Below are 22,569 nucleotides of genomic sequence, written 5' to 3' on the forward strand. Positions count from 1 at the left end.
CTATTAAATTTTCGTCTTCCTTCACTATCTGAATAATTTCTTTTATTTCATCATACATTTCTTCTATTTTTTGCTGTAGGTAATATAATTGCGGCATATGCTTTCTTTAGGGTATTGTACATGTTAACCTTACGAAATCGCATTGACAATGTTATTTATGGTGAGTGGGCCGCTTTAATATATTGAAACCTGGACAAACTACAATTGTCTATGTGTGCAGGCGGCTAAGCTGACGGGTTGTTTATAAGAAGTGGTTTAGCTCCGTCAACATCGTGGAGCGTGTAAACAAAAAAGGAGCCTCGTAAGTCGATGTTCGTTACAGTTGAAGTTTGATATGGTCATGTCTGAAATAGCGAATTATGGATACTGCCGTATTTGACGTCATGAGGACGTTGACGGTTTGTGTGAATCCCGCCTCTAGCGCGCGGCCGTCTCGGCGACTGTGAAAGCGCGGCCGCCAGCGCCGCTGCCCGCGCTGCTCTTTGTGCCGGCGCTGTGGCGTCTTCGCGGCCGGAGCTCTTTGGCCGTCACGGCGGCCAGCCCCGCTCGCCTGGGCCGTGTGCGCGCCCGCCGCCGCTCGCGAGCAGTAACGGCCTCGCGGGCTGACTACGCGGTCGCGTGCTGTCGCGCCGTGTCGCCTCGCCTCCGTGACGTCGCCGTCTCCCGCACCCTCTTTTTCTCGCGTCCTCGCCCCGTTCCTCTTTCTTCTGCCAGTTTCGCCAACTGTCAAGAGCCCCTTCTCGTTGTTATCACGCTGCTGCCCTCTTCTCGCCCCTCCCACCACCCCGCCGCGGGACACTGCCAGGGGGTCGCCGGGCATGCGCAGAACCGACACTGCGTCCGAATAGCATTATCAAAGAGTATCGGCGCGCGCCCGCGTGTGCGTGTGTGTGTGTGTGAGTGTATGTGTGCGCGTACGAGCAGCGCGCCGTCTTCAATGGAGTTTGTATATTGATCTTTCGGCCGCGCCTCCTCCGACAGCGCCCGGTCCTGCGCCGACCTCGGACGTGTGCCAATAGTACGCCAGTGTGTTGTTTGTTATTGTTTGCCGTGGCAGTGGTGGCCCGATTGGCGGGCGGCGGCCTCGAGCTGTCAGCTGTCAGCGGGTGGGATGAGCCATGGATAGCGGCGCAGCGCCCTGCCGGGATAGTCTGCTCGCAAGGTGAGTACGTGTCTGGTCCCGCGGGCTGCTGCAGGTTGTAGCCGCCTGCTGCTGCTTCTGCTGCTGCTGGTGGTGGTGGTGCTACCTTGCACCCGACGAACCGGTCCCGCAAGCGTTGGCGCAGCGGCGGGCGCACAATAATAAGTCGACGGAGTCAAGTCGGGTCACCTGCCCGTGTCAACAGCAGCCCGCTGTCAAACAGAGCACCCAGCCCACAATAGAAACTTCGACAGCTAAAGCATCCTGCACACATTCAGTATTTATTGAAAATACTAGTTTGGCCATGGCTGCCAAGACACAACGAAGAGGAAGAAATGGATCAGGGAATGGCTGGAAAAAAAAGTGACTAGTCTCATGTTAGCATACTGAACGTAATCAGAACCATACACCCGAAACATCTCATAAACTATTTTTGAATGAGCGCTGCATCGTACGACAAATTATTAATGTTGGTAAGACATGACATAGGGAAACAAAACACGATAATCAGAGAGACAATCGCAGTCGACGAGAAACTCTTTCAGATTTCTGATTACAGGCATGCCATATTCAGTTAACTGACGTAAAACTTTTTTGGCATTGTGAGATAAATCTGAGACAATGCATTTCGCGTATCTCCTATTAATAATTGCACATATATGACATTCTTTTCGAAGTAGAAGTATATTGCCTCATGGCCGTGAAATGCAGCGTTTCAAATCTGTAACGAAAGAAATGACAATATATCTTCCAATGATCATCCTAAACTGGAAAATACGATAACTATCCCCGCAGAAGCCTATAAAACTATTTGATGTGCATGTTTAGTAATTCCTCATAGGCGGTGTTTTGGTCAATTTTGTTCATATATTCCTTTGAATATTGAGTCCACACGCCTTTCTTTTTTCTGAAGCACTCAATAAATTCAACCATCAAATCTTTGTTCCTTTTGGAAACCATATTATTGAACCGTGAACTTCTAGCAAAAGGAACTTAGACGAAGTGAAAATGTAAACACTGCACGCTAACGTTTTATATCTCGTTCATAAAGCTCAGTGAACATCTGAATGGCGAATGTTTGTAGACTGTCATTACTCAATACTGCGAATATTTTGGGAGCCATCAGTACTGTTCGCCAGTATTTCTGGTACTGACAGTGCGTCAATACCCGTCCTCAGAGGGTCGATATACTGATTGATTGACAATATTATTGGACTTATGAGGCCTCCTTAAAGGCCGTGTTCCCTTAAAAGGTTGTCTCCCCGGCAGAATCACGTTATTAGGTAATGCAATCACATTATTATGTAATACTTCCCTTTTCGGACAGTGATTTAAGTAATAAGTACTGGATCAGTTACTTTTGCCATGCATAGCACGACAGGCTTCAGGATTTTATTTCTCTTTGCAAGTTCTGTGAGAACAAACATTGTATTTCATGTGCTGACTATATGTGTCTATTGTGCCTCTCTCTCTCTCTCTCTCTCTCTCTCTCTCTCTCTCTCTTATCTCTCTCTGCAATCATCTGATTGTGTTCTCTAGGGGACACACACACACACACACACACACACACACACAACATCATTCAGGCTGCTTACCTAAAATCATAACACTGTAGAAAGAGACTGTGACAGTACTGCATCGCAAAGAGTTTAAGTAAGGTCCATCATCAGCTGAATTTATATTAATTAGTAAGGCATTGGTATATTGCATGTACGACTTCTGGATTACCTGTAGCATCGTCTTTCTGTGGTCACAGGGTTGTTTTCCAGTCGTGCTTAACATCAGAACACTTCGGGTGGGCTAGAAATAACGTACGTATTATAAGTAACAAGTTACTATGAGTTCTCAGTAACTTATAAAAATACGTATGTTATTTCTTGTCCACATGGAAAAAAATTCTCTGATCACGAATTAACCGAAAGTCGTGCTTGCAATACATACATGTTCTATTAATTAACATAAATGCCACTAAACGCGTTTGGTAAGTATAACTCGTTGCGTCAGGTTGTAGTTTTAACACTTAAAATAGCACCGAGTTGGCACCATGCACAGGAAACTCTTTGGCTGTGATAGTTCACTATCTGCACCCTCCCCAAAAAAACAAAAAACTATCACACCGCTGTATCGTTCATTTCATCATGGAAGCGTACCGGCGCTGCTGACGTGAAAGGACATTATTGTAAGTGTTTTGATGTTTATAATCTAGTTTTGTATTGCTTTAGTTTCTGTAAACTGATATGGTTAAGCCAGTAATTAAAGAACACGATCAGATACGTGAATATATCCTGACGGAATTCAGAAGTTACAGTTGTTTTTTGTGCATAAGTGAGAGCAAATATATATTTATTACAACTCTTTACTCTGATTTTAGTTGCTCTGGCAATATACTCCCCAAACATTAACTCCTACGATACAGTTTTTGATATTGTAAGTTTACATGCGTTCCCGAATTAAGTTTTTCTGTAAACCAGTTTTGAATTACAGCTTCTGACTGGTGTTTTAAACTCTCCAATGTCGATTCTCAAAATGGGGATTTTGGTTGCCAGTTTCAGCTCCAAAAATAAACTGATTTTCGCTCAAAAAGAAAAAAAAAACGCTCTAACGCATTGGACCCGTCATTGGATTGTAAAGCTGTTACTACCCTTTTCAAAATGTTAGCAAATGAGGACAAAGTGATTTTAAAGAGCACCACTACCATGATGTCACTAACAAATGTGTAATCATAAAAAATTGTTCTGTGTCAAGGATAAAATCTACATCTAAATAACTGTGGAGCATCGTACATTCACACGTTCGCTGCTCTTATGTGGAGTGTTCTGTGCATACGTAAACATTACTTTCAAATATTTACGAGCTGTGAGGGCATCACCTGCACAGCATCATGCAGTGAAGCTGTTTCACGTATGTGGTTTGAAGGAAAAGAGAGTATTTAACTTATCAGAAACTTATTCATTTTATTTATTTAATTGAAGATAAGAACATCCATCACTTGATTAATGTAAAGAAGTACGCAAAAGATACATTTCCTCCCCTAGTAAAATCTAATTCCTTGGTAACAATCCAATATCCTGTGCAACTGGATAATTTGCAAACTGCTATACGTTTTCTCTCTTTTTAGTGGCAAAGTGTTTCGTAAACAGCCAATGATTCGTAACACAACATTCACTAATTCTGTAAACAGAAATGGGAAAGTACCTTCACGCATTCGAAAGTTTCTGTTCATTCCGAGTCACTAGACTGTTGGAGTCCACTAATATTCCACCAGTGTTCACGCTTATTCCCGCAAAAGCGCCTGATATGGATTAGTGTAATACAACAGTTTCCCACTCATTAACTGGGATGAGTAAGGTTATTGAACATCCTGTCTTCAAACAATTTCACCCATCTCCATGCCAGGTACTCACTGGTATCCACAAGGCAATCTCCCTTCGTTAAAAACCTGCAATGTTACTGATAACCTCAGTTCACCATGTTGACGAAACTGGAACAGCTGATCACAGGTGCCATTTATGCAAAACAACAAATACTTAATCGGCTGACCAAAATCGATAAAGGACTAACACGTAAACACTACAACGAAAATCGTTTTCCGAAAATCGTTTTTCGTCTTCCGCTGATTATGTAACCTGTAAACGTGGCGTATGGTAGGTTCATTGTGTGTGTGTGTGTGTGTGTGTGTGTGTGTACAGTAGAAGTTTCCGCACTTTTCTGCGAATTGAAAAGAGTATTTACACGGTCACGAGAGAACACGCAATTCGGCACTTCCATTCTCATAAGAATTTCATCCACTAGGCACGATTTAAGTAATGAAATGAGGCAGTTCCGATAGATAGTAAATGAACAAAATACTTTTCATGTGAGACAAGTGAAAATTCTAACTAAAATCCCAGACGCCTGACTTCCGCGGGAAGACCGTTTATCTCGTAGGGTTTACGTGAAGCAGTTTCTGTAGGACCAGTAGGTAACTCGGTTAAGGAGCTCGTAAACTGTCACGCACCGATTATAGTACAAATTACGAGAGAAATGTGGCTACATTTCTGCTCGTACGGAAACAGGGCACGGGTCCATTACTGATTCAACCTCCGCTTGTTATTGTTGTTGTTATGGCTGTTGTCGGCATGTTACTCTTATCTAATCGTGAAGAAGGGACTATTAGCGGCGCTGCAACGGAATAGAGGAGAAGGCAAGGCATTAGTTACACTACGATTTTTGTAAAACTTTGCTGTTATACAGAAAAGGCTTCGTTACTGGAAAAAGAAAAAAACCGAAAAATAAAGCCCAAACGGAAGAATTCCTGATTCCTGTGTATATGAGCAAGAAAGAATTGTGATTTTAAAGTTGCAAAATAAAACGTTGCATAGATTTTAAACACCTTCGCCCCCCCTCCGTCCCCCTCTTACACACACACACACACACACACACACACAGACTTTACTAAATTTACGGAAACTTATAATAGTTTTTCAATAGCTCCATTTCCATTATAAGAGCCGAAAGAAGAAAGAAATAGTCATGGGAACGCACAATTTCGTTGTATTTTACTCTGTGATACAGTCATAATGTGCTAATGTCTTCGCCACTTTCCTTACGTCAAACATGTTCTGCGTCCTAATTAGCACGAAAATGACGAACCTGACCTTGAAATGACGTGTTATTTATAATTCAGTATGTTGGATTACGTTGTTATGATAAAATGGTGAAATTATTACAGTTATGCTAAGACCGTAGGCGTGTTAGATCACACTGCGGTGCGTCGTCGACATAGATATCATTGATAAGACCTGAATCAGCTGGAGATGGATGCGACAAGGAATAGGAAATTTTGAAGAGCCATCCCAGAATCTGACTGCATTGACAGAGCAAAATTCCAGAAGCTAATATAGTACTTTTAACCGACAGTTTGAACCGCCCATTCTCCATACTATGCCTTAATCGACTTAAACATCGGGTCACATCGCTCAGTTATGCTGAAAATAGACATGAAACGTTCGTAAAATGTGTGTCATTAAAAGTGAACACACGGATGAAACGTCTTCGATATTTATCAGTAATTAAGGGAACACTTGTCATGACATTTTTGCTGCTCTTAGTGCTTGGTATGTCTTCAAAGTATTTGCACCATATACTCTGAGATTGTTTGAAGAAATAAGAAATTGAGAAAACACTTTATATAGCCAGAATGATCAGTCGAGGCGCACGGGCAGCGCGATGATAGTAAAGAAAGATAATATCCTGCCATGTAGAGAGAGTAAGAAATCTAATTGAAGCTAGGAGACTACTTCCTTATCTCAGTGAAAGGCATAAAATGTAATGATGCACATTTCTTATTGTCTAAACTGATGTATCATATGTCCAAAGATTTACTTAACAGACTGCTGCATCACTGGATGTTTTGAAATGCAGTATCAGTTGACAGTTTTGGCCCAAGCGGTAATAGAACCTGGATTTCTTGCTTATCGCGAGAAAATGCCTTGGCCGTTAGCCTGAGGCCTGATTGAAACTTTCATTATCACCGATGCTTTCTTTATAATTTCAGAATATTACTACCACAGGTTCTCCCAAGGCCTATATCGGAACAGCGTCTGTGGAGGGTCGTCGTTTACCCCGTCACAAGGGATACACAGAGCGTAGACAAAAATACGGTAACATCAAAAACCCAACACAGTATCATGTATAATACTATGTAGGACACCGATTGGCAGTCCAAACAGCTTCCAGTCGACTCGAAATGGATAAATACAAATACTGTATGGTTTTGAAGAGAATCTTATACCAAACTTCATACAAAATAGTGGTGAGTTCAGGCAACGATGGTGGAAGTGGACAGCGATCACACACTCTTTTATCTAAAACAGATCAAAAAGGCTCAATAACATTGAGATCTGGTGAGTGTGGTGGCCAGAGAGTTGCGGCAACTCATGCTCGTGCTCACAAAAGCAGTCCTGAACGATGCGAACTGTGGACAGGATCCCTGACGTGTTGGAACACATCCTCACCATTCGGGAACAAACACTGTACAATGCGACGGACCTGATCAGCCAAAATGGTCACGCAGTCCTTGGAAATAATGCTACTTTGCAGAGTAACTATGGGGTCCATGGAATACCAAGATATGGGTGCACAAATCATCGCCGACCCCTGACCATAGTTCATTCTTCGGGCGTAAACTCAGCCAGAAGTCGCAAACAGTGTGAAACAAGACTTATCCGACTAAATAACTTTCTTCCATTGCTGCACAGTACAGGTTTTATAGCTTTGGCATAACATTTTCGTGTTAAGGGCGTTTGCATCACTGATGTGTGGTTGTGGGTATCCATCTCGTCCAACAGTTCCCTGCTTCTGTGGCTCCCTTCGTGTTGCTTCAGTGCTGTCAGGGTTATTCAGTGCGACATTCTTGAAGTGACTTTTCCAGCTGCCATCCCCTTACGTTCGTCACAATCCTCTTCAATAACCGTCTGTGACGATCACTCAACACACAATTTCGTCCACTTTGTGACTTGGCATGATGTTTTCAGGCTTCCCCTGTATGCGATATAAACCTTCGATGCGATGCCTCTTGAAATTCCAAACACTAGGGCTTCCTTGCTTATGGAAGCACCACCAATCTACCAGCGTTCAAATTTACTTAGCTCCGACATAATGCACTCACGACTACAGAGAACACTGTTCTGACCACGACGGACACTTGCGACGTCTTCAGGACATTGCAAAGCTGCTGTTCGTGGTCATTCAAGCATATTTTTGTCCAATCCCTGTATGTTAAAAATTAAAGAAATGCACTAAAATGAAACGTAGGGATCGACTGCGATGTAATCACTGTAAATGCAGTGTCATGAAATTGTAATGATACGAGTGTTTTGATTAGACACAAAAAATCCGGACGTCTGATACTGAGGCAAAGAGTATTTACAGAATTTTTTAAATGTCAGTGGCGTGAGTTCGAGACGTGACGGATGAATGGCCTGAAGCATATTTGGCGACGCGTGGGTCTTAGAACGAATTTTGTGCAATGGCCGCCTTTTGGGTCAGGAAGTGAGAGGTCATCAACTTTAAATTCGGCCAGAAAGACAGATGTCAGTGTCAGGCCTTGCGCGAATCGACTTCAGCAAGAAACTTAACTGAAACAATTATTTTTCGTCGTCCCCCTTGGAGGAGCGTTCCTGCGGCACCAATTGAGTTGGAACAGAGCGCACTGTTTAGCAAACTGGACTCGCATTCGGTTGGACGACGGTTCTAACCAGCGTCCGGCAATCCACTTTTAGGTTTCCCGTGATTTTCCTAAATCGCTTCAGGCAAGTGCCGAGATGGTTCCTTCGCAAGGACATGGCCGATTTCCTTCCCCATCCTTCTCTAGTCTGAGTTTGCCCTCCGTCTCTAACGACCTCGTTGTCGACGGGACATTAAACATAATTTCCTCCTCCCCGTCGTCCTCCAATTGGAGTGGCAACCATTGGGTTGGCCACCTGGGAGGAGCCGGTGAGGCCGGTTCTCTGAAGCCAACCGCGGAAGTATGGTCAGCGGTTTTGGGGGTGGTATAAGAGTCCACTCGCAGACGAACAATATTAGACACGAGATGTGTTGTACAGCCATGTCACTAAACGATGGTCCTCTGCTTCTGATGTTGGGTCTGTGCGATGTTGAGGCCATTACCTACGCAGCAGTCCACGTTGCAATGTGAAGGTAAAACCCTCTGTGTGAAGCTAAATCCCGGTTCAGTTGCTCCCCTGTTTATTCCTACGTTCATCGATTTCTGTGCACTTCTATCATTATATCTTGTGCACTGAAATGCAATAAGAACGCTCTGCCTGACAAAAAAGTGAAGCAGCCAGAAGGGAAGGAGAAAACGAAATGAAACTTCACGGGTTGAAGGGGTATGCGGTATTATTTCAGTGACTGGAAAATATAGCCATATTTACAAAGGTTTGACAGTATAAGGCCACTTATCAGTATGATGTTGCACCCTCTCTGTCCTAGGAGAATGCACTTACTTTGCTGGGAAGGGTGTCATAAAGTCTTAGTGACTTCGCGTGATGCAAGCCGGTCCATAGCTGTTGTAAATGGTCCTTGATATCTTGAACAGTGGCACTGGGAGTGGAGTTGACGTACGAGCTGCTCCCACACGTATTGTATCGGAGAGGCTTGGCTCAAATGCCTCTGAGCACTGTGGGACTTAACATCTATGGTCATCAGTCCCCTAGAACTTAGAACTACTTAAACCTAACTAACCTAAGGACATCACACAACACCCAGTCATCACGAGGCAAAGAAAATCCCTGACCCCGCTGGGAATCGAACCCGGGAACCCGTGCGTGGGAAGCGAGAACGCTACCGCACGACCACAAGCTGCTGACTATCGGAGAGGGATGAGGATCTCGGTGGACAGTGGAATACCTCAACATCGTGCAGACAGGTCAAGGAGACACTTACCAAGTATGGATGAGCATTGTCCTGTTGAAAAATGATCCCACGTTACTGTCACAGAAGTAGTAACATGTGAGGACGCAGGATGCCTGTGACGTATCGTTGTGCCGTCAGAGTTCCCTCTACCACTACCAGGTGTAACCTGCAGTCATACACTGTGGTTCCCCACATCGTGACCCAGCTGCCTCATTGGAAGAACAGGATCTCTCCCCAGGTCGCCGCCGTTCTGGACAACGACGATCATTCGCGGTAGTGCAGATCGGCGATTCATAGCTGAACACAATGCAGGCCATTCATTAGCAGTCTATACTTCCCCGTCATGGCACCACTCCAAACGTAACGGTTTGGGTTGCGGTATTTACGCCAACCAAAGCTCGCTCCCGTAATTCTCTGGTCAGGATACTGCCAATTCCCGATCAAAGGTTCAGGGTGACACGGAATGTTACGTGTTCTCGGATGTTAGGCGCTGATGGGAAGGGGTTGTGATATGTTTTGGTGCACAACACGGCGATCCTCCGTTATGGTTCTCAGACCTGGTCGACCAGAACCTTGGCGACGAATACGCCAGCCCTCACGATCCTATGCAGTCCACCGTTGGGGCATTGCCATACACGAATGTCCGACGTATATGGATACTGAATGATTCCATCAGCCGACGAAATGGAGGTCCACAATGAGGCCATTTCAGTCTCTGTCAGGTTTTTATAACGCTGCCTCATACAAGTATGCGGCGTCTGCGTGTCCTTTACAGTGAACACTCAACATCTGAAGCTTTCAACGCCCCTGCCAGGCCTGGTAACAACAATAAACACGAACAACAGTAATGCACTCTGGTGGCTGTTACACCTCTAACAGAGAATTTTATGTCAGGCAGTGTGTCTGAGGTTTTCGCCAGGATTCCAGTGTTGGTAAACATATTTGCATATTCGACCAAAATACACCATAAGAAGAAAAAAAAAGGAGAAAAAAACGAAGCACCACAAAGGAATTACCTGAATGGAACGGAAATCGGTTCAAAAATGGTTCAAATGGCTCTAAGCACTATGAGACTTCACATCTGAGGTCACCAGTACCCTAGACTTAGAACCACTTAAACCTAACTAACCTAAGGACATCACACACTTCCATGCCCGAGGCAGGATTCGAACCTGCGGCCATAGCAGCAGCGCGGTTCCGGAGTGAAGCGCCTAGAATCTCTCGACCACAGCGGACGGTCGGAAATCGGTAGATATGATGTACATGTACAGGGAAACAGATGATTACAGTTAAAAAAAAAAAACCACGGATGATTTATTGAAGAGAAAGAGCTTCAAAAAATTGAACAAGTCAACTCTGCCCCTTATGCAAGCAGTTATTCGACTTTGCAATGATTGGTGAGTTATTGTATGTCCTGCTGAGGGATATCGCACCAAATTCTGTCCAGGCCGGCCGGTGTGGCCGTGCGGTTCTAGGCGCTTCAGTCTGGAACCGCGTGACCGCTACGGTCGTCGGTTCGAATCCTGCCTCGGGCATGGATGTGTGTGATGTCCTAGGTTAGTTAGGTTTAAGTAGTTCTAAGTTCTAGGGGACTGATGACCACAGATGTTAAGTCCCATAGTGCTCAGAGCCATTTGAACCATTTGAGCCAATTCTGTCCAATTAGCGCTTTAGATCGTCAAAATCCCGATCTGGTCAGAGGGCTGTGCCCTTAATGCTCCAGACGTTCTCAGTTGCTGAAATTTCCGGCGATGTTGTTGGCCAAGGTCAGGCTTGGCTTGGCTTTGAGCACTATGGGACTTAACATCTGAGGTCATCAGTCCCCTAGAACTTAGAACTACTTAAATCTAACTAACCTAAGGACATCACACACATCCATGCCCGAGGCAGGATTCGAACCTGCGACCGTAGCAGTCGCGCGGTTCCAGACTGTAGCGCTTAGAACCGCTCGGCCACCACGGCCGGCAAGGTCAGGTTTGGCCAGTACGAAGACAAGCAGTAAAAACTCAAGCTGTATGCGGATGTGGATTGTTGTTGTTGTTGTTGTTGTGGTGTTCAGTCCTGAGACTGGTTTGATGCAGCTCTGCATGCTACTCTATCCTGTGCAAGCTTCTTCATCTCCCAGTACTTACTGCAACCTATATCCTTCTGAATCTGCTTAGTGTATTCATCTCTTGGTCTCCCTCTACGATTTTTACCCTCCACGCTGCCCTCCAATACTAAATTGACCATCCCTTGATGCCTCAGAACATGTCCTACCAACCGATACCTTCTTCTAGTCAAGTTGTGTCACAAACTCCTCTTCTCCCCAATCCTATTCAATACCTCCTCATTAGTTACGTGATCTACCCATCTAATCTTCAGCATTCTTCTGTAGCACCACATTTCGAAAGCTTCTATTCTCTTCTTGTCTAAACTATTCATTGTACATGTTTCACTTCCACACATGGCTACACTGCATACAAATACTTTCAGAAACGACTTCCTGACAAATCTATACTCGATGTTAACAAATTACTCTTCTTCAGAAAGGCTTTCCTTGCCATTGCCAGTCTACATTTTATATCCTCTCTACTTCGACCGTAATCAGTTATTTTTCTCCCCAAATTGCAAAACTCCTTTAGTAGTTTAAGTGTCTCATTTCCTAATCTAATTTCCTCAGCATCACCCGACTTAATTCGACTACATTCCATTATCCTCGTTTTGCTTTTGTTGATGTTCATCTTAGGATTGTCCTGCTGAAATGTAAGCCCTTGATGGCTTGCCATGAACAATGGGGCGTAGAATATCATCGAAGTACCCCTCGGCGGAAAAGGTGCCACGGATGAAAACCAAAGAGGTCGTGCTTTGAAAAGAAATGACACCTCAGATCATTACTCCAGGTTGTCGATCCTAATGGAGGGCGACAGTCATTTTCGTACACAATCACTATCCGGATCGTCTCCAGACACGACTCTGCACGTCACGTGGCACAGTTCGAAGCACGACTCATCACTGAAGACAGTTGTATGCCAGTCAACGAGATTCTTGCCCGAAGACGTGTCTGGATAATCTCCAGACAGTAGTGGTACACCTACCTGACTGTCGGCCATCATATGGCCCGACAACCGGAAGTGATTGTCTTGAGTGTCATTTATTTTCACAGCAGGATCCTGCAAGTAGGTTCGTATCGGTACCCTTCAATATAGAGCATATCTGTTTCGATTAATGTGCGTGGTTGCTGTTTCAGAGACATCGTTGAATAACATTAACCTCGTGACCGTGTTTGTATGTAATTATTGTGGTTGGCCATAGGAGTGCAGTTGGTGCGATCTCAAGTAGACAGCAACAGAGGAGTCCTACCACGAAATTAACTCGGTACAACACGTTCCGATGCGCTGAACCTCCAGTGTAATGAAACGGTACCCCGTTAACTCCGTTTCTCCAGTGGTGGCGTTCCCACATAAACCAGAGGGGTATCTCTAGTAGCAGTGTTCGGGGATCCTAGGTGGAAACAAGTGGCATAGAAAAGTTGGTTCTGGCCTGGAGGCATGGTCAGAGCCACCCTAATGATTAAGGTATCAGCTCGCAGTAAGCAGGAAATCGGTTTTGAGTCCAGTTGTGAAACAAATTTTCAAATGTCACTCCTTATTCATTAACCTGCGAGTTCAGTATATCTCAACGGTTTTTCACTGACATCATTACACCTTCACTGATTTCACCCCTATTAATCCATTTCATTTCAGGCCATCGAATTCATTTCTTTTGGATTTTTATGCTCAACACGTTTATCACTGTGAATTATTTCCAAGTAAGAGGAGAGTACATGAAAGGCATTGGTTCTCAGTAACCTTCTGTTTGAACTTCGCAACGCTGTTGCTAAGAAAATACTGGGTTCTCTTTTACAAGCTACAGTATGCAACACAACTTGTACTACCCATTAAGCGCTTATGAAATCATAACTGCATTCATTGTGTAGCTTAAAATGGCTCATTTCAAATCTCTTCCTGATAGTACCAAATGGCACATTCTAAAAGGAAAGTGACAGATTGCCTTAACTAGTGATATGATAAGACTCGAATCGATAACATTAAATGCTGCCTGTATCTATCTCTCTCTCTCTCTGTCTGTCTACATCTGCACGGATACTTTACAAATCACATTTAAGTGCCTGGCAGAGGGTTCATTGAACCACCTTCACAATTCTCTATTATTCCAATCTCGTATAGCGCGCGGAAACAATGAACACCTGTATCTTTCTGTCCGAGCTCGTGAGAGGATTCCGTCGCATCGAAAAACGCCTTTCTTTTAATGATTTCCAGCCCAAATTCTGCATCATTTCTGTGACACGCACTCCCATATTTCGCTATAATACTAAACGTGCTGCCTTTCTTTGAACTTTTTCGATGTACTCCGTCAGTCCTATCTGGTAAGGAACCTACACCGCGGAGCAGTATTCTAAAAGAGGACGGACAAGCGTAGTGTAGGCAGTCCCCTTAGTACGTCTGTTACGTTTTCTAAGTGTCCTGCCAATAAAACGCAGTCTTTGGTTAACCTTCCCCACAACATTTTCTGTGTGTTCCTTCCAATTTACACACACACACACACACACACACACACACACACACACACACACACACACACACATACACTCAGGCAGTCAAACGAGTGAAAGAAGAGAGTATGGAGATTCTGACACACAAGAGCAACTATCTAGGCTGCTTGCGAAACAGGTTCGGATACCTGAATATCAGAGTTGTAGCATCACCTGACTACCATCTTCTCTTTCTACATACACTCTAAAAGAGAGTGAAACGACATTGTTGAATTATAATGTAGACTTTACTGGAAACGTTCATTGCCACATATACCATTAATCTTAATCTGGAGGAGAGAGAATCAACTGATCAGAGCGTAAAGCGTATTTTTATTGGAGGCGGTGGCGTCATGGATGTTACTGGTCCAGAAGCGACTCTCGAAATCATTTGATCTTCATATAAGACTGATTCATAAGGGATGACGTTTCGTGTATTGCCTGTCAAATGGTTCTCGCTCGTATAGCGCTACCGTCCGCCCATTTTTAGTACATTGTGGAATGTAATAATCACAGCTATATTTATATTGTTGCCGATGTCTCGCTACTCTCTGCTGAAACAATTTTAATTTACGCTCACAATTGCATTAGCTGTTTCACCCGTATCAAGCGCTCAATTTGTAATTCATTTGCAGCGCAGTAGTACTAGCCTTGTTGAGGACTAAGCGCTGAGGGGAGAGACAAGGTCCTGAACCGGGCTTAACTGGGGAGGTAGCACAAGGCTTGACAGTGGGTTGCATTCAGGAGTCTGTCCGTTCAAGAACCCGTCATCCAGATTTAGGTTTCTGTTGTTTTCTGATATCGCTTGAAGCAAATGCCGGGATGGTTCTTTTGAGAGGACACGCCCGACTTTCGTCCATCCGCAGTTTGAATTTCAGTTCCATCTCTAACGACATCATCGTTCATGGGATATAAAACCCTCATCTTCCTTTCTTCCTACGTTTCAACGAGACTGAGATTACCATGCTTCTTTTTGGTTTTTGAAGTTACAGATATGACAGAGCTAGAAGAAAATATGTAATTGTCAGGAAAAAAAGTTCTCAAATGCTTTTATACTTTGTGATTTGTCGTGCTCTAAGGCTGTTAAGCATTTGAAAAAAATCATAGAAAACTCACCAGGAGCTGCTAAAAAATACTTTTTTATTATGATCATTTTCAGTCTTCAGACCATCATTAGGTATCCTAAAACATTTAAAACAGCTTACATTGCCATATAAAAAACTGGGTGTCATATAACATAAAATCCATCGTAACTCATTGTTGTCTAGCAGTAAGTACGAATAACCCTCCACGGGCAGTTCTTAAAAAACATCGCATGTATAAACAGCTTCAAACTATGTCTACTTTACAAACCAGTTAGTGCGTTCAATATCTGACGTTAAGCATGTAAACGAGAAAAAGCTTAGAAAAGGTTTGAAATTATGTGTAAAGTTCGTTGGAAGCCGCTAAGTGCTATCATTATCAAATTTAGCGCGAGTATAGGTGTTGTCGGGGTGATTTGCGCTCCGTTTTAAGCAAAAAGGTAGCTTTCCCAAGCATCACAATGTTTATGACATCATATCTCTTTTACGGTGTGTTATACAGTGATGTATATTGTAGGTATTTTCAGTGTTATACGTGGATGTTGTGTAGAAAATGTGTTGCGAATATAGTTAGTAGCAAAGAAGTAATAAATTAAAACTTCATGTCCGATGCTGGAACTTTACTTCATGAACAGCAAAATATAGTAAGTAATGATCTGTGCACATCTTGTAACTTTAATGCTTGACTTATTGAGCAAAACCTGTAATTTAAGACAATATCTGTTTGAAACTTCCTGGAAGATTAAAACTGTGTGCCCGACCGAGACTCGAACTCGGGACCTTTGCCTTTCGCGGGCAAGTGCTCTACCAACTGAGCTACCGAAGCACGACTCACGCCCGGTACTCACAGCTTCCAAACTTTACAGAAGCTCTCCTGCGAACCTTGCAGAACTAGCACTCCTTAAAGAAAGGATATAACGGAGACATGGCTTAGCCACAGCCTGGGGGATGTTTCCAGAATGGAAAGCTGTGAGTACCGGGCTTGAGTCGTGCTTCGGTAGCTCAGTTGGTAGAGCACTTGCCCGCGAAAGGCAAAGGTCTCGAGTTCGAGTCTCGGTCGGGCACTCAGTTTTAATCTGCCAGGAAGTTTCATATCAGCGCACACTCCGCTGCAGAGTGAAAATCTCTTTCTGGAAATATCTGTTTATCAGCAAATCATGACAGCTTTTAAATTTTTTTAACACGGTTAATAATTATATATTGAAAATTAAATCCTTGTCGCGCCTGAAGGCTGTTAAATAGGCTTCGTGCAACTGGGATCATCCACAGGATTAGCTGTTCTTCACCCCTTTGCTTTTCCAGTCTCGAACGGCTTCTGTACCAGCTCGAAACTGTTTAATGTTATCTTCATATAGTGGTAGCCACACCTACGGAAAGAAAGAAATGTAAGTTCTAAGAACAAATATAAGGTCTGCTTTCTGTTTTATACAATAAATTACGTGTGTACCTTCCGTAGCAGGGCGTGACAACACGTGAAATCGGTAAACGGCAATAAAATGAATTAAAGACTTGAAATAAAAATTGATCTAAGTGCCATAATAAGGAATTCTGAAGTTTTGTGTCAAATGTGAACTAAACGCCAATCCAGTAAAGTATAAAAGGCTCAAACTGCCGCGATTGAAAATGTAGTACCAAATGCGATCAACATATGGAATGCGGTTTAACAGCCACAGCTTTTAACACGTGGAACGCTCTATGTTCCGAGCTCTTACCCCTGTGTGTTAGCTAATGACGGAGGCAGCAGAGGTTCGTAACAGTTTGAATGGAAAGAACTGACGAATTAAAGCTAACGCACTGTGTCAGGAATGAGAGAAAAGCTGGAAAATGGAAGGAATGAATACGTAAGTTCAAGTAATAAATCCATTCGTGCAAAAGCTCTTCCAGCACAGGAGTGCGTCCATTACTGATCGATAACCTACATCATAACTGGACAGAATGTTTACGCTTGACTTAAAAGATGTATTTTTCCAGAAGATGTAAAGGGCATGATACAAAAGTCAAGACGAATAAAAACATTAATCGTCAATAAATTGGTTCAAATGGCTCTGAACACTATGGGACTTAACTGCTGAGTTCATCAGTCCCCTAGAACGTAGAACTACTTAAACCCAACTAACCTAAGGAAATCACACACATCCATGCCCGAGGCAGGATGCGGACCTGCGATCGTAGCGGTCGCGCGGTTCCAGACTGAAACGCCTAGAACCGCTCGGCCACACCGGCCGGGAATTGTCTATAACATGAGTGCATTTGACTTCTTAGGTTTCAAGACAACAGCAGATTGTAATATAAACAAACGAAATCTAAACATATCCGAAGTGCAGAGGCTGCTCTGGATGTTACAAGGCACATCTGTGAAGAAAAGAAGAAACATCTGATTGAAATCACAGAGCACCTGACAAATAATGATCACATACGGTTTCAGAAAAACAGAATGCATTTTCGCTATCTTTTTGCTGAGTATTGAACTATGGTACTTCATTCATTTCCACTACCATTAAGTTTTTCATACTATTACAATACAATGAACATAGGTCCATACGACGCTAAACCTTCAAACAAAATACATTAATAGTGTAATTATGACCATTAATTATTTGCTATATTTAAAACTCTTTTTCCTCAAATTCATGATTTTGGCAGTTACAGCCTTTTATTATTTCAACTCTTCAGTCTGATAACGTAAACAGTGCTAGGCTGCTGCAGTTCCTTCCGCAGTAGTGCGAGACACAGTTATAATGTTACTAGTCCATTGTGGAAAAAATTCCTAGGAAACAAACAGTCGGCGTGAAATCCATGTGTGATCTAGGAATCTCGTTGGCGCTGCTGTTTGCGCCTCGACAACAGTCAGAGTGGACTGAGCGTGTGGGGAAGAGGGGAGGGAAGGGGGCCCCAGCTATCAGTCGCCAGTTGAGACACTTGGCGGCGGTTCGGACCTGACCTTCCCGCTGCAAGGCCAGGAGTTAACGCCCTCGGCGGCGGGCGCGTCTGATTCATACCGGAATAAACGCCGTGTCACTGTGCGCCTTCCATGCAATACGGCACAAGAACGATTCCACGTCTGGCGACCCGGGGGGGAGTGAACAATAGAACCAATTCTGTTGTCAAGCTGTCTCGTATACGTAATCTTCCCTCCCTCCGTGCGCTCTCTCGTTCTCTCTCTCTCTCTCTCTCTCTCTCTCTCTCTGTGTGTGTGTGTGTGTGTGTGTGTGTGTGAAGTAACATCGGAAACTCCAAGGGAGTGTTGTAAGCTGCCACTAATTACAGTATGCAGGGTGACATCACAGAAAGTTGTGTCAGTGTGTGGGTGTTATGTTGACGAGTTGCGCAGCGGACTGATCTGACAAGTACCCTTTGACTCCTGCAAGAAGCAATTTCCACCCTACACTACTACAGAAGTCAGACAGACGCTCCCAACGTACCAAAAAGATATGCCTGAAAAACTTTCAGCAATAAATATCTTCTGGAGTCGTCCGCTGTAAGGATAAGACACAAAAATATTCTATTTTCTTACGTAACTAGTGGGATACTTGGGTATTAGAGTATTGCTAGTTAGTGTAAGAAAAACATTAAACGAACGAAAAATATTATTTATTGCAAAATTTAAGAAAATCAAGTGAAACTTCGATATACAAATTTCTGGGTTCATTTCGGAATAGGAGGTTACCTCTTATGGATAGGACTCCTGTTAATGACATTTATATACAAAATGTGGGAAAGGTCTTTTATCCTTTTTCTTTAAGAATGTTATTTTGTCGGCAGAATGGCTGAGAGTCTCGTCAACTTGAATAATTATCCGATTGAATTTTTCTAAGTATGGTCCAGGCTGTCACGTGAGAAATGTCATGGAGTGATGTGAATGAAGTATATTATTTCTAATGGAGGAAAGATGGGGATCACCTACACTGTAGCACACAATACCATGAGCTGCGACGACTACTACCTGTGTCGTTCACCGCTGAAAAATAACAAAACTATCTCTTTCTATCTGGATTGACCTTTGCCAATCGAAATCTCACTACACCTTGATGAAGTCAAGGACTCCTATCTGCCCCTAATTTAACTATTGGCGTGGTACACTGGTCAGATAACCAGTCCACCGCAATGCCACTCAATGTTCGCTCACAGGCGCTAACTAATACTCTTGTCTGTGTTCACACCGCACATAAAGTGTCGCGACCACCACACTGAACAAATTCTTAATTGTGAGCGACTCAGTATAGATTATCACTCCGATTCACTGGCCACAGAGGTGCTTTCTCAGTGTAGTACTGAGTAGAGACTTTGTTCCTCGCTCTCTGCATACACGCACGAGCACACTCGCTCTCACTACATGTTCCCGCTACAAGAGTGTCACTGGAACGTCTTTGGTCCACGCAAAAAGCGAAATGGTATATCATCCGCTGTCTTTCCCTCACTCCTCCAGCTCATAGCATCAGAAATACACTCCTGGAAATGGAAAAAAGAACACGTTGACACCGGTGTGTCAGACCCACCATACTTGCTCCGGACACTGCGAGAGGGCTGCACAAGCAATGATCACACGCACGGTACAGCGGACACACCAGGAACCGCGGTGTTGGCCGTCGAATGGCGCTAGCTGCGCAGCATTTGTGCACCGCCGCCGTCAGTGTCAGCCAGTTTGCCGTGGCATACGGAGCTCCATCGCAGTCTTTAACACTGGTAGCATGCCGCGACAGCGTGGACGTGAACCGTATGTGCAGTTGACGGACTTTGAGCGAGGGCGTATAGTGGGCATGCGGGACGCCGGGTGGACGTACCGCCGAATTGCTCAACACGTGGGGCGTGAGGTCTCCACAGTACATCGATGTTGTCGCCAGTGGTCGGCGGAAGGTGCACGTGCCCGTCGACCTGGGACCGGACCGCAGCGACGCACGGATGCACGCCAAGACCGAAGGATCCTACGCAGTGCCGTAGGGGGCCGCACCGCCACTTCCCAGCAAATTAGGGACACTGTTGCTCCTGGGGTATCGGCGAGAACCATTCGCAACCGTCTCCATGAAGCTGGGCTACGGTCCCGCACACCGTTAGGCCGTCTTCCGCTCACGCCCCAACATCGTGCAGCCCGCCTCCAGTGGTGTCGCGACAGGCGTGAATGGAGGGACGAATGGAGAAGTGTCGTCTTCAGCGATGAGAGTCGCTTCTGCCTTGGTGCCAATGATGGTCGTATGCGTGTTTGGCGCCGTGCAGGTGAGCGCCACAATCAGGACTGCATACGACCGAGGCACACAGGGCCAACACCCGGCATCATGGTGTGGGGAGCGATCTCCTACACTGGCCGTACACTACTGGTGATCGTCGAGGGGACACTGAATAGTGCACGGTACATCCAAACCGTCATCGAACCCATCGTTCTACCATTCCTAGACCGGCAAGGGAACTTGCTGTTCCAACAGGACAATGCACGTCCGCATGTATCCCGTGCCACCCAACGTGCTCTAGAAGGTGTAAGTCAACTACCCTGGCCAGCAAGATCTCCGGATCTGTCCCCCATTGAGCATGTTTGGGACTGGATGAAGCGTCGTCTCATGCGGTCTGCACGTCCAGCACGAACGCTGGTCCAACTGAGGCGCCAGGTGGAAATGGCATGGCAAGCCGTTCCACAGGACTACATCCAGCATCTCTACGATCGTCTCCATGGGAGAATAGCAGCCTGCATTGCTGCGAAAGGTGGATATACACTGTACTAGTGCCGACATTGTGCATGCTCTGTTGCCTGTGTCTATGTGCCTGTGGTTCTGTCAGTGTGATCATGTGATGTATCTGACCCCAGGAATGTGTCAATAAAGTTTCCCCTTCCTGGGACAATGAATTCACGGTGTTCTTATTTCAATTTCCAGGAGTGTAGTTCACCAACTAGCGTTACTCTTACAAACGGGAGAATGGCTAAGCCAACCAATCCAGAAATATATAGCATCTGCGATAGGCGTTTAAAAGATGTTTCAAATGGCTCTGAGCACTATGGGACTTAACATCTGAGGTCATCAGTCCCCTAGAACTTAGAACTACTTAAACCTAACTAACCTAAGGACATCACACACATCCATGCCCCAGGCAGGATTCGAACCTACGACCGTATCGGTCACGCGGTTCCAGACTGAAGCGCCTAGAACCGCACGGCCACCCCGGCCGGCGATAGGCGTTTACTGTCCACTTGTGAGAACTCTGAAACTGTGCACTAGGTCCGTCAAAAAAATGCATATGCTGGGGCTCAAACAATACAGCGAGTTTTGCTTTTAAGGTGAAGACGCAGGCCATCATCCCTTTTCTCTGGCAAAAACTGTTTTGGTCCGTGGCCGGTCGGCCAGCCGGCACAGCTGCGTGCTAACTCACCCTCCCGTGGACTTTTCAGCGGGCTGGTTGCTTCCACCGAACAAAAACTCCTGTGGCCCTTGTATCTTCAATGTTTGTGTACACCAGCCTTGACTTTTTAATCTCGGTGCGCACTTGCGATTTGTTTATTGGATTTGCATATCGATTATATGGAAATATGTAAAATTGACTCTACCCTATCGAGTTTGGGCTCGAGTGAAACGTCTTGATACGCAGAATACGTCGGTGAGGTCGGAATGTGTAAGGAATGAAGCTCAGGAGACCACGCCACCTTACAGTTGTTCAAGGTTTTTTAAATTTTTATTTTGGTGTAAGGAACACGTGGTCTCTGGGGGCTCTTTCCCGACAATAGTGAAGTGAAACTGCATAGAAATTCCTCCCATAGAACAGAATTAGATCTAGTTTGGAACAGACTTCTATCTAAGATACTGAAGTGCACTGTCGGCAGTAACAATAACTTATCAGAGCTAGAGCATAGATTTTTTTTGTTTCGTTTTTATAGTCATCAGTCTTTTGACTAGTTTGATTGTAAGGTATCAGGCAAATCCAACACCTTCCATGAAAACCCTGACATGATAAGCAAATCCAGTAGTATGTCACATAGCTCCGAATAAATCGTGACATTAAATTAACCAAAGTAATACAAGTAACGAGTGAGCAAATGGAATACCACAGACTAACACAAGAATGCCAAAATGCATGTCATACCTTCCCATCATGAGACAGACGCAGTTCCGAGGGGAGAAACGAGAACAGAAGCCGAGAGCAGAACCATGTTAAGCTAGAAGGCCCAACGATAAGGGACGGACACCCACGTCGCCAGCTAACCGACAGGACAACCCCCCCACCCCATGTTAAAAGCTAGAGCCCTCCAGAAGAACAGTATAGATCTTACGATAACACTAAAAGGGCCACACCAGCTGCAAGTTTTAGCGTGAGACTTTTTCGCGTCTCTGTTACGTTGCACACGTTAAAAACATTGCCCCACCACAAAAAGTATAACGTTTCTCATTGGATAGACA

At 44.6% G+C, this 22,569-nt stretch overlaps 1 long non-coding RNA gene across 1 annotated transcript in view; it reads left to right on the forward strand.

Annotated features, from left to right (window-relative positions):
• Positions 1 to 586: 586 nt before the first annotated feature.
• Positions 587 to 22,569, forward strand: part of LOC126092079 (uncharacterized) — a 588,364-nt gene continuing 566,381 nt past the window's right edge. The window contains exon 1 of the long non-coding RNA XR_007521299.1: positions 587 to 1,162. This is a non-coding gene — a long non-coding RNA (uncharacterized LOC126092079). The remainder of the gene's footprint in view (positions 1,163 to 22,569) is intronic.

The sequence above is a fragment of the Schistocerca cancellata genome, chromosome 7, assembly GCF_023864275.1.
Source record: "Schistocerca cancellata isolate TAMUIC-IGC-003103 chromosome 7, iqSchCanc2.1, whole genome shotgun sequence".
NCBI classification, from domain to species: domain Eukaryota; kingdom Metazoa; phylum Arthropoda; class Insecta; order Orthoptera; family Acrididae; genus Schistocerca; species Schistocerca cancellata.